Below are 15,854 nucleotides of genomic sequence, written 5' to 3'. Positions count from 1 at the left end.
GATGACCCTGCAGCTCAAGTAATTACTCTCCAAGACTCCTTCACATATATACACACACACATTCATGTATATATATGGCTTAGGTTCTAGATGGAACAGTCATCTGTAGTGCTAACATGTATTTGACTACCTGTTAAAGATTAGGATTTAACATCCCAAGTGTGTGTTACAGTAAGAGATCCACAGGGCAGGACTTGCTGGGAAAATCTTTATTTAAGCTCATCTAAACTCAGAAGTGAAAAATCTGCTGTTGGCAGAAGACCTCATTTTTTTTTTGGGAGTGCTAAGTGTTTGTCATCTGTCCATATTTCTTCATCACTAGGCATTCCTAAAAAGTTAAGCCAAAATGTATTTAATATGCTTCTGTAGACCAGACATGAGCCATTTTCCACAGTTTCACAGCATAGCAGTCAGCTATAGATCATGCTTCCAGATCCATTAGAAGGGATTTAGCTGTTTAGCAGTTATGACCTTTGAAGAGGACAGATATGGTCAAACATATCGTGCTCTTTCCAATATCCCTGCTCAGCATTACTAAGCAAAGTGCTTAAAACTAGGAAATGTTAATGTTAAGAACACACTTATCACAACAGAATCACTTTCTTTATGGATTGATCACATAGCATGACACTGTCATAATCTATTTAAAAAATTATCATACCTTTTTTTATCCATTACAGAGATCAGAAGATGTAACTAAAATAATAACAGAGTGGCTGAAAGCAGAAGTTACTGTTGCAGTAAGAAATGTATAGCACATTCTTCTCCTGGAACAATTTAAGAGAGCTCAGGCTGGAGTGTAAAGCTAGGCTGAAAAATGAATCTTCAATATCTGTGGGAAGAGAAGAGGATGCTTCCGGAGCGATGTGAACATCTGGAAATATGTTTTCATACTCAACATTTCAGCAGTACCACCGGCTGCCACCATTACCTCTTCCTCACCTTTTCCCACCATCAGTATAGATGGATGTTCAGTTTCATCAGATTCTGACTCTGAACTGAATGACTGCGTAAAACCTTGTCATTGAATCCCTTTTCACTTTTTTGACATCGTAATCAAAGAATTTGAGAGAGAAACCACTACAGCCTTATAGCTGATATATGAAAGAGAGGCAATGCTAATGTTATATATTTATGAAAAATTTAAAATAAAAAGAAGTCACATTCAAAGCCTGAGGTAGGCAGTAAGTTCCACCAGCTGTGGTCACTGTGGAGATGTGCTAAGTTAAGAACTAGATTTCTCTTGTTTATTACCACCTATTTAGCTGAAGGGCTAAATAAATAAGTAAACATGAAAAAGGATGTAACCCACAAAGAACAAATCCAAATTCAAATTCAAGATCAGCCATTCTTACAAGTGCAAAGTGGAAGACACAGGCTGTTCCCTTTTCTGCAAAAAGAAAAAGTGGGAGATTATAGAGTCAAAAGCAGAACCAAAATCTTGAGAAACCGTACAGAAAATACAAAGAGCAGTTAGCTGCAAGCCACGTGATGCATCGTGTTATTCTCTACTCACTTGTAACTTTACTGAGCTTTGGAAACTACACTTAAGGAAAAAAGTTGACTCATTCCAGCAGTGGGAAAGATCAAAGTACGAGACTTACGAGGTAAGGTTGAAAGATCTGGGTTTGTGCAGTCTAGAGAAGAGACAACTAAAAGAAGGGATATTTCTTCAAAGTACAGAAAAGGTGTCTGCAAAGGAGGGAAGGAATAAGCAGTTTTTGCATGCTTATTGTTGGGAGAAGTAATAGGAATAGGAATAGGCTGAATCTGCAATAGGGGAGAATTAGATTAGACATGGGGAACATTCTGTAAAACTGAGGATAACTAAGCCCTGAAATAGGTTGTATGGGGAGACAGGGAATCTCTGTCTTTGCAGATTTTAAAGAATGTGTTAGGAAAACATCTGACACAAATTATCTAGGTATAATTTCTCATGCCTACAGGCAGGGTGATGAACAACACAAGTATGTGGATTATCTGTGCCGCAGACATTAGCTCTTAGTGAAGCTGGCCAGCCTGGAAATACTGCACAGACATGCACACCACCTCAAGATCTTGCCAGGCTTGGGAGATCATCATCTCTACTGGCCTGTCCAACAGCTGCAGCAACTCCAGGAAAGGGTGAGGTGCCAGTGATGTTAATTTTCTCTGAAGGGTTCACCATTATCGCTGCAGAAGAGTGTAAAGTCCAGAGCTGGGTCTGAACAAGGGCTGCACCATGCTGCAACCCAGCTTTTGGAAAGCAGTGGGAGTAAGACACCACCACACTGGGACCAAAATGTGGTTCCATGCTTTGCAGTCACTCAAGAGTGCTCTGCAGCTCCCATGTCATCTGGGTTTCCCTACTGTCAGGTAGTCTCAGCATCGGCAAAACCCTCTTGACACCTGTCAAGTCGTATTTGTTTGGCATCTATTAAATGAAATTGTAGTGGACAAAGACCTGGTAACAAATTATTTATTGAAGGGAGGCTACAGATGTGAAAATGGGCTGCATAAGAATATGGGAAAAAGTGGCCTCTTTGCTTAAGTGTGTTAATGGTCCAAGCTTATACCAATAAGAGACAGTCTGTTTGGTTCCAGGATTTGGTTTTCTTTGGGAAAGGATGTCGCTGAAAGGCATCTGTAAAGAATCACTCTGAAGAAAGAGCAAGACCTGTGATGTTAATGTCTCAAAAGCCATTTCTATGATGGTGCTTTCCTCCTCCTCCTCTATGCCCTGTTGTGAATTTGAATAAATTATACAAGTCTGCATGACAAGGGAGCATTAATGAGCCATTTACCACCTAAGAAGTGCATTAACAGGTCATTAATGTGTACCCTGCAGTGTTCTGCTGTTAGGACTCACTAGATATTTCGTATTTCTAAAAAAGCTGCAATTTATTTTTAAATAATCAAAATATTTTACTTTGACTTTTTTTCTCCCTTCTTCTGAATAAATCTTTAGGTTCTTGGTGAATAACAGTTCATGAAAAGAGAATGAATGGATAGCATAAAATAAGAGCAGCAGCTTTCTATTATTCTGTGGACATAATTCTCCCAGCTGATGCACACACACACCTAGCAGGAGTAACCTGCCAATTCTATGATCTCTTCTCATAGGAATAGGACACAAATTCCCAGAAGCTTCAGTTGAGATACCAATGGCCTCAATTAAGCATACTGACCAGAAGAAAGGTTCAAATGCGTTAAGTGCTCTCTCAACTCCTAGCTATAACATGGAGAACTGAAGATGTCCAGCACTTCATGCAAGTAGGCTTTGACAGAAAAAAATTAAGGTGACACAGTAGAAGAACTTGTGCCTGGATTACTCTTTGTGTGGAGGAGAAACTGGAGGGAAACATCTTCACCGTTCTGCTCTCAGTGAAAAAGATGCTTTTTGAATGCATGAGGCACTATTGGGTTGTTCAGTGCTGAAGTAAACAGGAAGAATCAAAAGTTGCCAAAAAGTCATTATTGCAATATCAGAGATGACATAATTTTTCTCTTCTGCATCATCTCTTACTCTTGTCTATACAAGTCTGGGAAAGAAAAAACAGGGTTTTAATTCTGTCACAGAATTTTTTCTTCTATCAGAAATGTGCCTTTTGCCAAATGAATGCAGATGTTCATGCCAGGACAGGAGTATTTTGTAATTGGAAAACAGCTGAAAATAGAAAAAAGAAAGTGCGTGGGTTCCTACCTTGCCTTCAAATGCCTGTAATCCTTGAAACACAATCAAGTGTATTCAGCTACACTGAATTCTTTCGCTTGATTACTTCTCAGCCTGACAACAGTAGCTTGGAATTTCTACAAAGGGAGCAAGTGCTTTTCTAAAGAGAATTAGTTCACTTTGGTGTGCTCTGAGATTTTTTTGGAACAGGACAATACCTGCCTAGTTCTCATGCACTCACTGAGCCTGAGGACAAAATGCAGTAAAAGATACCGGAAACTTTTAAAATACATTGTGTGTGTTCTCATCCAGAAAAGGGATCTGGCACTGGGATCTCAGCAAAAGATGTACACTGAGACTGGAAAATTGACAGTATTATCCTCTTTGGAATTCTTTCTTTATGATCACTTGTTAGCTTTATCTCTTATAAATATACAGGAATGTTATAAATCACAGGTAAAGACTGTGAAAGCTGAATTTTTCAGCTACTGAAAGTAACATGGACTCTGATTGCTACAGCAATACACTTGCGTGTAGGAAAGAATATATCACTTGCATATATGACTGAACCTTAAGATCATAAAGAAAAGGACCAAAGACAAGAAGAGTCATGCAGCTGAAATCTTACCAAGCTTCAATTTCAATAGAAAACACAAAACTGAAAACAAAGGAAGAGAATAACCAACCAACCACAGAAACATGAGAGACAGAAACACACAAATAGAGAAAGGCTGGCAGTTCCAGCCTTGCTCCAGTTAGAAAATAAAGAAGTAAAACAGTGTTAGTGTTTTACCTTCATGTACTTCTTTCACTGGTGTCTCTGTTTAAGAGAGGGTTGGCCTGTATTTACAGGTGATCTTCATCTGCTGTTTTTCTTAAAGTACAAGTATGTATAAAAGGGGTCATAAGTCAGAAGATATCATCTTCGTACGTGCTTGAAGCTCTATTTTTAATGGAGCTCAAAGAAAGCAGATATGAAAAAGTTTTTCATAGCAGTTTGAGACCCAGGAGGCAACTCATCAATGCCAGCCCTAATGGACTGAGCGCTGATGGTAATGTGGGGTCAAAGATCAGGTTAAGTACTTATGACATATTCACACGCTACCAGGATCAATTTAAAAATAGGTCATTGTCTTGCATTCTTGGGAGTTTTTGTGGCTCTGTGTCCAGGTACTTGCATATGACAGGAGCCAGACTTGCAAATTGAACTAAGGTCTTATTAAGATGATATCTAACCTCTACTGAATTTAACAGCCGAAATGAAACATGCTACTTCATCCAACTCCATCTGTAAGGCATTGTTATTGAGTTTGTAGTGAATAACAGTTTATTATTTTCTTCATTTTCAGTCACAGCAGAGTATATTTTAACATAGCAACCTTCCAGTGATTTGGGGCTCCAGGATATATGACTGTCTTTTAAAATAAAAAGCACTAGTAATACAGTGAAAGGAGCAGCCAGCTTGTAGGATATAGATTTGCAAGAGGAAATGGTGATTGAACATAACCATGCTAGGGATTGCTTTTAGTCTGAGCTGAAGGAAATGGCTATGGAAATAATTCCTTGTTACCTATTGAATGTTAATTTCAGAAACATTCTTCGCTGAGTGTTTGTAAGGACAAAATTTGAATTCTAATTTCCAGAGAAGGCAAAGGTATTTATAGCAATTGCCTTTGTGTAATTGCTAGAGTACAGACTGTATGTAGGGGCACAGCACAATGCTTCTCATAAGTCAAAGATAAATGGCTTAATCTGAGATCTACAATTCTAATTATATACATCTCTTTATCCTAAAGGGATTTACTTTGCTATAGTTGCTTTTAGAACCATTAACAAAATGTTGCATTATATCTCTGTTAGTGTGGGGGCATGTGCAAAGACTGCATGTATGCCTAAAGCCTATTTTTATATTGAATGAGTCCTAAAATGGAATTCAAATCCAGTTTGTTTCTATTACAGTGCTGTGATCATTACAAGTTATTATTTTTTAAAAATATTGATAATCACATTTACACATTGAAAGGGTTTGTAAGAAAGGAATAGAATTCACATTAAAAAGGTGAATTAGAAAATATTTACAAAGGAGCAAGCAAAGAATAAATCTGGCTACAAATGCATTATCACCTTAGCAACACAAATCTCAGCCTAAGCTTTCTGTGTAAGCTTAAGTTCTGCTGGCTAAAAACTCAACATCTCCTCTCCTTCCACACTGAAACTGATACTTGAACATTTTTATTCTGGTGGAAACAGGTAAAGATTTGCCTGCAAGGATGGGAAATAATGGTTCAGCCGAGACATGCAGCCCATCATCATCATTATTCCAGAAGGATCCACGCCACCAAGTAAGTCGGTGGAACAACGTGGTGTAATGAGTTATGAGAAAATATTACTGCTACTCTGAAGTCTGAGTAACCAAGAATGGCTCAGAGGCATTCAGAGAACTGCTGATCAGCTATGGCAAGTAGGATAATAAAGTGATGTCCTCTGCTTCAGCTGACAAAGGGTCACAAAATGCAACTTACAGGAACTGCAGAGATGATTGTGCAGAATGAACAGGATATGAGCAGGTGCTGAGTTGCAAGCGTTGCAACCAAACAACAACTGCATAACTTTAAAAATAACAATCAAAATCAGCAAGTGCTTCTCGATATTAAATTAATAAAAGATGCTAATATCCTCTCTTTGTAAATGACTTAAACCAGTGGAAAATGAGAAGGGGTGTACATTAATTAGATGCTATCTTTCAATTAAACACTATGTCTGTCACCCAGCACAGTGGGTGTTTGCACACCAAGAGGTTAAAGTACAACAAAAAAGAATTCCCAGATAGGGCTTTGACTGACTGAGTATTCACCTCACAGCCCTATTGGACATTCAGGACAGGTCTGCAGTGTGAGATAACCAGCAATTTAAGAAGCCAAAATACTAGACCACACAGATAATCTGACGAAAATCAGAGCTAATGTGACATCTCACATGTCTGCATGAGGCTGTTTGAAAATGAACTTCAATCAAGAAGGCCATTTTTTCTCAGAAGGCTTCAAGAGGAAGAACGTGAAGGTGTCCAGATGGGATCACACATTTAATTATAGATTGATGCACTACAGATTTTTACAGTTTTCCAAATTAGCTACTTAATTCTAGTGTAGCACATGAGAAGTACTCTCTGCTTACAACTCCATCACTTTCTGAGCTTTGGAAGCAGCATGTTAGGTTGAGGGTCATACATGGACTTGGCTGATTTATGTAGTCTTTTGGAGATGATCTGGATTATGGTTATTCAAAGATGAAAGTGCTTTCAAAGGGCAAAGAAGAGGGAGAGTAAAAGCTTAGCAGTCTATCCTTCTCTTTTCTCCTATACTCTCCAGCTATAGCAGTACTTCTCAACATCCTTCATTATGCCACACAATCATTTTTATTTCTAACTAGATAAAAGTAAGGTGAATGAAGGATGCTTTCCCTATTCTTTACTTCCTTCCTTGAGAGTGTTTAAAATTTGGTGGGGAAAGGGTTGGTTGATTTTTATTTTTTTATTTTTTTTTTACAAACTACCTCACCAGAGGCCACAATAGATTTTCATGACCACCACTGAACCACAGACTCAAGGCTGAGTAACACTGATCTAAAGCAAATGCTTTCAACAGCAAGTAAGTTCCTCACTCTATCCTGATTATGATGAAGTAAAACAATAATCCTTTACAATTTCATCTGCTTCTGGAGCTGAATGGGCACGCTGTGCCCCCTACAAATGACACATTTGAAAGGTTACCATCTTGTTCTAGAAAGAAAACTCTTCTATTTCAAACCTGTTGACAACTTAAAGGGCTTATCTGACTTTTACAAGTCCATGCAGGTTTCATTTACTAAAAACTGACTTTCTTGTTTTCTTTAGGAAAATGAAGTCAGGTAATACTTGATAAAAATGGATCTATGACTTTTAACATGGAACAGCTGTTGAAAGAGGAGTGAAAGTCAAGGAAAAAAAGATGCACTTTCTCTGCATTGGAAACATGGTATTAATTTTTTTTTGTCTGTTTTTGTCTTAGTCAGTCAACTCTCATACAGAGTCCTGCAACCATAATCTGTAGCATATAAAAAAAACCAAACCCAAAATTCTTGAGAGTGACTGTGTCTTAGTTTGAAAAAAAATCACAGCAAAGCTTTAACAAGATATTGCAAGTGATTCCTGGTGACCAACAGGCTTAAATGTTTATCTTACAGTCACTCAGTACTGCAAATGGCCACAGTCCTGAAATTTTAAGCATTGAATTATCTTACCCACTTTGTTATAATTGTAGTGTTGTTTGGGTCCACACCATTTGACTATGAACTCATCCTAGAATTTCACCTCATTTTTTAATGACAAGCTGTCTACCGTAACAAAAGAAGAAAAAAGCCTTTGAACAGAGACAAGTAGAAATGCAGGCTAAAAAGAGAAGCAAAATATGCAAATTAGACCTCAAGTGGTTTACTCCATAAGTTTTCACTGTAAATTAGACATTCAGGGCAAATTACAAACAAGGCTGATTCTACCAAAGATGCACTGGATACTTAGGAGATCAATGGCCCATACCACGTCTTTGACCAAGAAATCCAGAAGGGACCATCTGCATGGCCACGGCATAACACTCCCCATACACAAACTCAGAGCAGGTTATAAGCAGCAGGCCAGAAGAAAATTACTGAGAATAACAATCCACATAGTATTCTTTGTTCTCCTTATGGTCTAACTTCATGTTCTCCAAGGTACTTGGCCCTTCAAAGCAGAAAAGGTAATTGAATTTCAATCATATTATAGTCTGATTCAAAATAACCCATAATGGCACTCATTTCAATATTGCACAGTGCTGATTTTTATTCTGGGTGTAATGTCTGTTCTTCACTGTAGGAATTTCCATATGCTCCTTGCCCTGAATTTCAAAGAATAAGTTCACCTAATAGGGCTGAATATTGAGATTTCCCCCCATGACTTATGAGTGCAATTTGAAAGGGGGGGGGAAGTGAGGGAGAGAGTAACATGTAAATGAAAAGCACGTACAACACTGATGATAAGCAGCCCTTGCAATTTGCTTAGGTAAAACTTGTTCTTCATTCCTAGAGGCAATAGTCTCTTTTATTATGAGATGACAGCTGAGTTTTACTCTCAAGATTGTGTAGATTTTTCACCTGACTAGCTCATGATTGTGTATTTCAGGTCAGAGAGCCGCATGAGCTGGGGTCTATTTTTCTTCTTTCAACGGCTGTTTGCCCCTGTCATTCTTTATGTTGACTCTGTTTCTCAATCCCACCAATAAGTTCTATTTCTCAATTTATTCATTTAATTTTTAAAAGCATACATTAGAACAATCCGCAAGCTTTCTTTCACAGAGCATCTTGTGCCTGGTCCATCCTCTGTACTTTAAATATAGATCAGTAATGCTTTGTCCAGGAACCGAGTTGACTGATACGTGGATCCACAGATATCTGTTTCCTTGTTTCATCACCATTTCCATCTTCACATTATGAGTGTTTGGAAGTCACATTTTCTATATTACAACAAGCAGACAATTTGCTGTAGTATGAGCGTTAAAGGACATGGGAGAATAACAGCGAAATTTATCAGAAACAATTTATTTAACTTAAATGGTTGAGCACAGGCTGCAGTTCAGAAGTTCAATTATCAGCTCTGCTGCTGGTCTGCATGGTTACCTTGGGCTAGTTGCTGCCGTCTGGTATTTTAGTTTTCCACATGTAAATGGGTAAATGATGCTACTCTATGAAATACTTAAATCGTAGATCTTTTGTGTATGAATGACTGGATGTCTAGATAATACTATCTACTAAATTAGACATGCTTATAAACATCAGGCAGAGAGATATTCACTATGCCAGTTCAATAGAATGTAGAATAGCTTCCATTTCTGAGTCCCTGGCTTTAAACCAGATTGGTAGCATCATCTCTACGAGTCTGTTAAACAATTTGTAATTGGTTGTTTCAGGACTGGAATGGTAGTAAGAATAAACTTGGAATTCACTCTATCAGCTTCTATGAATGCTGACCTCCTTTTTCAGGGCTATCAAGCTAGCATTTTTCCCCTTCACTGCTTTTGCTTAATAAAATAAATACAAATTAAGTACACAATCCACATCTGTGCAAAAAGGTCAAGAAATCAGAAAACTTGGATAAATACCAACAAAGCCAGATGGAACATTTAGTTAGCAAGGAGACTGCATTAAAAAGCTGTATTAAAACTTAAATCATATGGTGTTTTTTTCAGTGTTGGTAAGATCATCCTTAAATATTGCTGCTGTATTTGGCTATGTCAATTATTGTTAAGACAGGCTTTGGAAACTTCCAGGTCCCAAAAGTGAAGAGTAGACTGAATCCTTTCCAGCAATTTTGCTTCACTGATTAAAATCTCTGCAAGCTTTCCCCACAGCTCACGCTCTGCTCAACAGCTCACAATATTGATAATATCTATGCCTTTGAAATCATCTCGTTCTAGTCCTGTACACTATTTAGGACAATTTAGCAACGAAATTCAAACTTCATGTTGCTGTTGCAATGCCACATGTAAAACTTAAGAGCATCTCTCCATACGATGGGTTCAGGATCTAGTTAATAATGGAAAACATCCCAAATGTGAACATTGTCAAGTAGATCTTTTACTTGTCAGATGAGCACATGATTTTCACATTACCCATAGATCTTGAATTTATTTCTTATTCCTTGAAATCTTCGTTTGGTAACCTTACCGTGTGTAAATATTATTATTATCCCTTCTCAGACTAATCTTCAGGAAACAAGAAAACAATTTCAAAAAATAACGGAACAATTATCAGTTGGGATGGGAATTGAAGGCCAAGATCCTGAGGACCATCCCATATGGTTTTGACTATGAAGGATGAGGTGAGGTAAGGTGTCCTGGAGATGTAAGTTTTGATATTCTAAGCCATCTACTGGGCAAGTAGAAGCTCAGTAAATTTCCTCATAGATTCTTACTTGTGGTCATGTGATAATTTCATAGATCCCCAAGGATTTTAATGGAATGGCTTAAACTTTCCATAATTTGTCTGGTTTCCTCTACAAAGAAATGACACTCAAGGAAGAACTATTCCCAGCCAATTTCATATCAGATACTGCTGAGGGATTTGATGGTTAACAGAGTGAATTTTCACAACCTCCACAAACTTTCACAACCAGAGTGAGTTTTTTACAAACCTCCATGCACCGTTAAACATACATGGAGGCTGGACACTTCCGAGCTGAAAAAATAAAACCTGAAGTCTGTAGGTGGCTGGTTTTGATTAGGCTGTTAATATTTCCTCTCTCATCTTCCCTCTTTTAATACTTTTCCCTAAAATGCCAAAAATACACCCTGGGCTTCTTTAATCTGCTTGAAATGCATGTTGGCCAAGGAGCTGCATTACACTCATCTGTGGAGGCAGCTCCTCGCCCACCCTTCTGTCTGGAGAAGAGATAAATACAGAGGCTCTACAGAATTTTTCATTTTTTCAGTGTGCTTGCCTACTTAATCAAAATCTCCCACTGCTGCCAACTGTCAGCAGACTTATGGTTTATAAATGTTGTAGTTCAACAGGCACTAATGCTATATGTTATCTTAAAATAATAACTTTCATGTTGAGCAAAATTGAGATTTTTTTTTGTGTAAAAAGCATACTTGCTAATGTTCAACTTGATTTTAATTTTATTAACAGTCTGACAGCTCAAGATGGGGGTTGCATATTTGTGTTTTGTGTGAAGATGCTACAGGACAAATGTTACACTAAGATTCAGAAAAACTGAGCAGGGAAGAGAAGATATTCTTATAGTTTAACATTATACAACTAAATCTAAGCCTCCCTAGACTTCAAAGATTCAGAGTTCTTCAGAGACAAGTTTTTGGAAGAAGAGTAGCACTTTTTATTACTCCGTGTAGGGTAGCACCTCATTAACTAAGACTACTCTACTGGATTAGGCAACGAAGAGGTTCTAGAAGGGGACAGGATAAACGCCCTTTCATTCTGCTTTCAGCTCTGTCACTTCCCTCATATATAAAGGTATCCTGCTTTGAGCAGAAGGTTGGACTAGAGATCCTCAGAGGTCTCATCTAACAACATGTCTTTACTTTGATGTAGAAAGCAGTCTCCTTGGCATATAAAACAAATACTGTTAGCTTTAGGCATAGCATCTCACATTCTGGAGCTCTGTGTTTTTAATGAGGGGGAGTGGCATAAACAGCAATGCAATAGAAACATTGAAAGATATAAATACAGAACCCAGTGCTTGTCAGAAAGTGCGTCTTTCCAAGAAAATGGCTTAGTCCAAGTCCACCCTTCCAGATCGCTCAGATTAGAAAACTGCAACGTGGAAGCCACTTAAAAATAGGTAGTTAATTTAAAGTATCATAAAAAGGATAAGGAAAAACAAAACACAGAAAAAATAATCAAGGAGAAAGCTTCTGAAGAAGACAAGAAAATCCCCACCTTTCTAAAAGATAACAATACTATCAGATTTATACTAGAAGTAGATCTACATTTCAATGATAAAGCCTCTTTTCTGCATACTTAGTCCTGCTGGAGACCCTCGGCCTCCATGGGTCTATGCAGACCTGAGGCGTGTGGTGCCTGGTTGCATTTGCTAAACGAAGTCCTTATGCTAAAAAACAGTAGCAGAACTTTTCTCTTATATAGCCTGCAGCAGGCCAAGGAGTGTGCTCTCATCGGCATCACCTACAGAATTTGGTGGCCATGGTATGTTTCCCTGATAGAATGTGTTTTGTTTTGTTTTGTTTCTTCCATTGGTTATTAACTATCTCCAGAGCATCATATCTCTTAACCACTGTAATTTATGGCATTCATCCTGTAGCTGTGAGTTAGTGTGTGCTACAGAGAAACATACAGAAGTTCTCAGTGTCTGCCTGAGAAAAGAAAACCAGGCCTGGCTCACTCACCAGCAACCTCTCCACAGCTTTTTGAAGAGATGTCCTGGAAGCTTGCTATAGAAACTCACTATGAAACACTTAATCTTGTTCCTTCTCAACATGCTTTCCATATCCCAGGTCATGAACTGCTGATATTTAGGAGGCTGCTAGAAACACAGCTGACATATATACAGTATAATTCCACAGCAACAGATGAAGACAGCATTGAACAGCATCTAAGAACCAGAAAAAAATAAGGTGAGGGGGATGCTTTTGCAGTATCCCACATTTTTTAAGTTCACAAGAAACATTATCACTAACTTCAACACTTCAAAAGAAAGATAATTGGAAGAAACCATCCAGCAATGAAAAATCATTATTAAATCTGCAGCAAGCTATCCACTAGTGTGTTTTCTTAAAGCTGGGTTTTTAAAGAGGAGCCTACAACACTAACACAATATTGACAGCATTTGTAATGAGGAATCAATGCGGTGACTACCCATGAAACCTTAGTAAAAAGCTGAGGGGCTTTTTCAGGCAGAGCAAGAGCAATTGAGAATAGCTCTTTTCTAGCAATCCCTACTTGAACTATGAGACTTGATTACCTCCCAGGAAAAGTAAACCTCAAGTCTGGCTGCAAAAAATTCAAATACTTAGACTGATTTTGCGAGTTCCTTTGAAGAGGTTTTTAAATAGCTTTTAAGCTGAAATTGTGCTGAACCCTTGCAGATGGAATTATGATTCTCAGTAAATAATGGAAAAGCCAGACTCTACAATTAAGAATGCTTACATTTCCCTATTAGTGGTTTTAGATTTTCCTTGGTCTTGTCTTCAGTCTCTTAATTGCAATTTAACTTACCTGTGAGCTTGGCAGGTTTTCTATCATGAGAAATAGCTCTAAGTTTTCATTTGTGACTAGCACTGACCTACGGCTGAAGACTAGTTAAAATATTGTTGAAACTCATTTTTCAACTCTACTGTGAATTCCAGGCCTGCACCCAGAATCTCATTCCAAACTTGTGACTTGAGGTTTTGCAGCTTTTCTTTAATAACACAGCTAAGTTGCTAATTTACTAAATGGCCGTAGCACATGGACTGTCAACTCTGAGACTCTTACAGCCTTCTACTCAGAGCAGAGAGTGAAAAGAAAGCCCTGAATATTTTTTTTGGAACTCATGAGAGAAAGTGACTTGAGCTGAAGTCTACAAGAAGAGTGTGACTAAACTCTAAATGAAAGGCAGGAAAGATCCTGGTAACTGTCTCAGGTGCAATTTCCACAACTCAAAGAAAGGCTATTTAAATGTTTGTATTCCATTCTCCAAATAAGATGTAACACAGCTCTTTTCTATTGTTTCAACTTCTATGTCAGCAACGTCCTCTTGGGGTAAGGCAAAACATAAAATATGTGTCGCAGTCCAAGACATTATAACAATCTAAATATCAAATTTATGTAAGAAAGTGGCCAGAGCTCTCATGGGATAGGAGGATGCATACTAAAATATTAGAGTAGGCAGGAAAGCCTCAGCTTGTCACTTAAATAAGGGAGCTGGGAGTGTACTTTCCTGTGTTAATACCAAAGGGATATGGAAGAGTATCTTGTTTGTCCTTCTGATGAATTCTGCCATTTATGTAAATAAGAACAGAACTCAAGAAATGTGGCAAGTCTAAGTGTGAGTAACAGCTAGGAAAAACTGCTTGGCAGCTGCCAATATCAATAATTTATAATTAATTGGTTCCATAGCCATTTCTGAAACAGTCATGCTAAGAAACCAAGCAACAGGATGACAATGTTACAGGGAATTGTAAAAGCATGTACTTCTGTACTGCTGTCCCAAATATTTGTGTATTACCCACTTTGCTGCAGCTGTTTGAGATACAGAATTTATTACAAAATACAACTAACCAACCACAGCAGCAGCAGAAAGACAAGCAAATAAATGAATTTGTGTTCACCACAAGTGCACGAAGACAGAAATGAAGGCGGAATACATTCTAACCATAAATCCATTTTGTGGCAATTGTACAAATAGATATGGTTTCTCACCAGAATTAAACAGGGTTTTGGAAATCTGACTGCTTGAATTTGTGGGGGCTGAATCCAATTCTGTTTTGATATTGTATGTTATCAATTAATTTGACTGAACTTCCCGGGCAAGTTATTAAGTTCCCATTCCACTTGCTCATTATCTGTAAAACAGGGTTAACAATATTAGCCCTAGCACTTCACAAAGGAGATCAAGGATTATATGGAACTACAAATAATTCACAAATCTGGGCTACAAATTGCATACCAACAGTTTCCTCTTATCTGAAAACCTCCAACCTCCCTTCAGTGTCATTAAAAGAGAACTTATTCTAGTATATTATTTTTTAACAACAAAATAGAGAGTAAGCATTTAAGATATTTTTTTGCGTACAATCATAGCTTGAATGCCATCCTCCTTGTTTTCTAAAAGGAATCTAGTTTTGAAGGTGACCTGCATTACCGCAGTGTTAATAAAAATGCACTGTGTGTAATCGGTTATTATTTTATCTCTAGCATATTCAGTCGTTCAAAAGGTGTAAGCATTCTCAAGGGGAGCATCATGCCAGTAAGAGAAGATTCTTCTTCAGGAACAAAGGGGGTCAAATCTTTCCCTAAGTACTAACTCCCTAGTGATGCTGATCTATTTAAACACTGCATAATATATTTGATATTTAGATTGTTATAATGTCTTGGAGTGTGATACATATTTTATGTTTTGCCACAAGAATAACTTATTTTCCTGTGACTGTAGATGCAGGTGCCTTCTGAGATTCCGCTGGCCACGGTTCAGGTGAAAATCTCTCTCATTAGAAAGAATTACTTAAAATAAAACTGAGCTTCTGAAAGATAATTTAATTGTCAAGAAAAACTACCCAACCATTTGCATCCTTCTTGTTTTGCTTTCAGACATGTTCTCTTGACGTATTCCCGGAAAACCTGGGATTTGTAAAGAAAACCATCTCGGGTTTTTTTTATGCTTAATCTTTGAAGTACAGCATATATACAGGATGCTAGGGTTACAGTGAGGAAAACCTCTGATTTCCAGTATTTCCTGGGAGCAATTTCATGATGAAATATAAGTACCTATAGAAACCATCTCTTTTGTTTCCTGCACAATAGTCTAAATTTCTAAAGGCTTCCACTCATAGAGGGGGACACCATTTCCTTACCATGATGCTATCGTAGTACCTTTTTCCACTGATACGCAACATAGTGAGTTAAGGTGCTCCACTTCAAAACAAGACAAAACAGTGAGTTTCTCACTCTGGAGCAG

The sequence above is a fragment of the Phaenicophaeus curvirostris genome, chromosome 17, assembly GCF_032191515.1.
Source record: "Phaenicophaeus curvirostris isolate KB17595 chromosome 17, BPBGC_Pcur_1.0, whole genome shotgun sequence".
NCBI lineage: Eukaryota > Metazoa > Chordata > Aves > Cuculiformes > Cuculidae > Phaenicophaeus > Phaenicophaeus curvirostris.
This window is presented reverse-complemented; position numbering follows the sequence as displayed.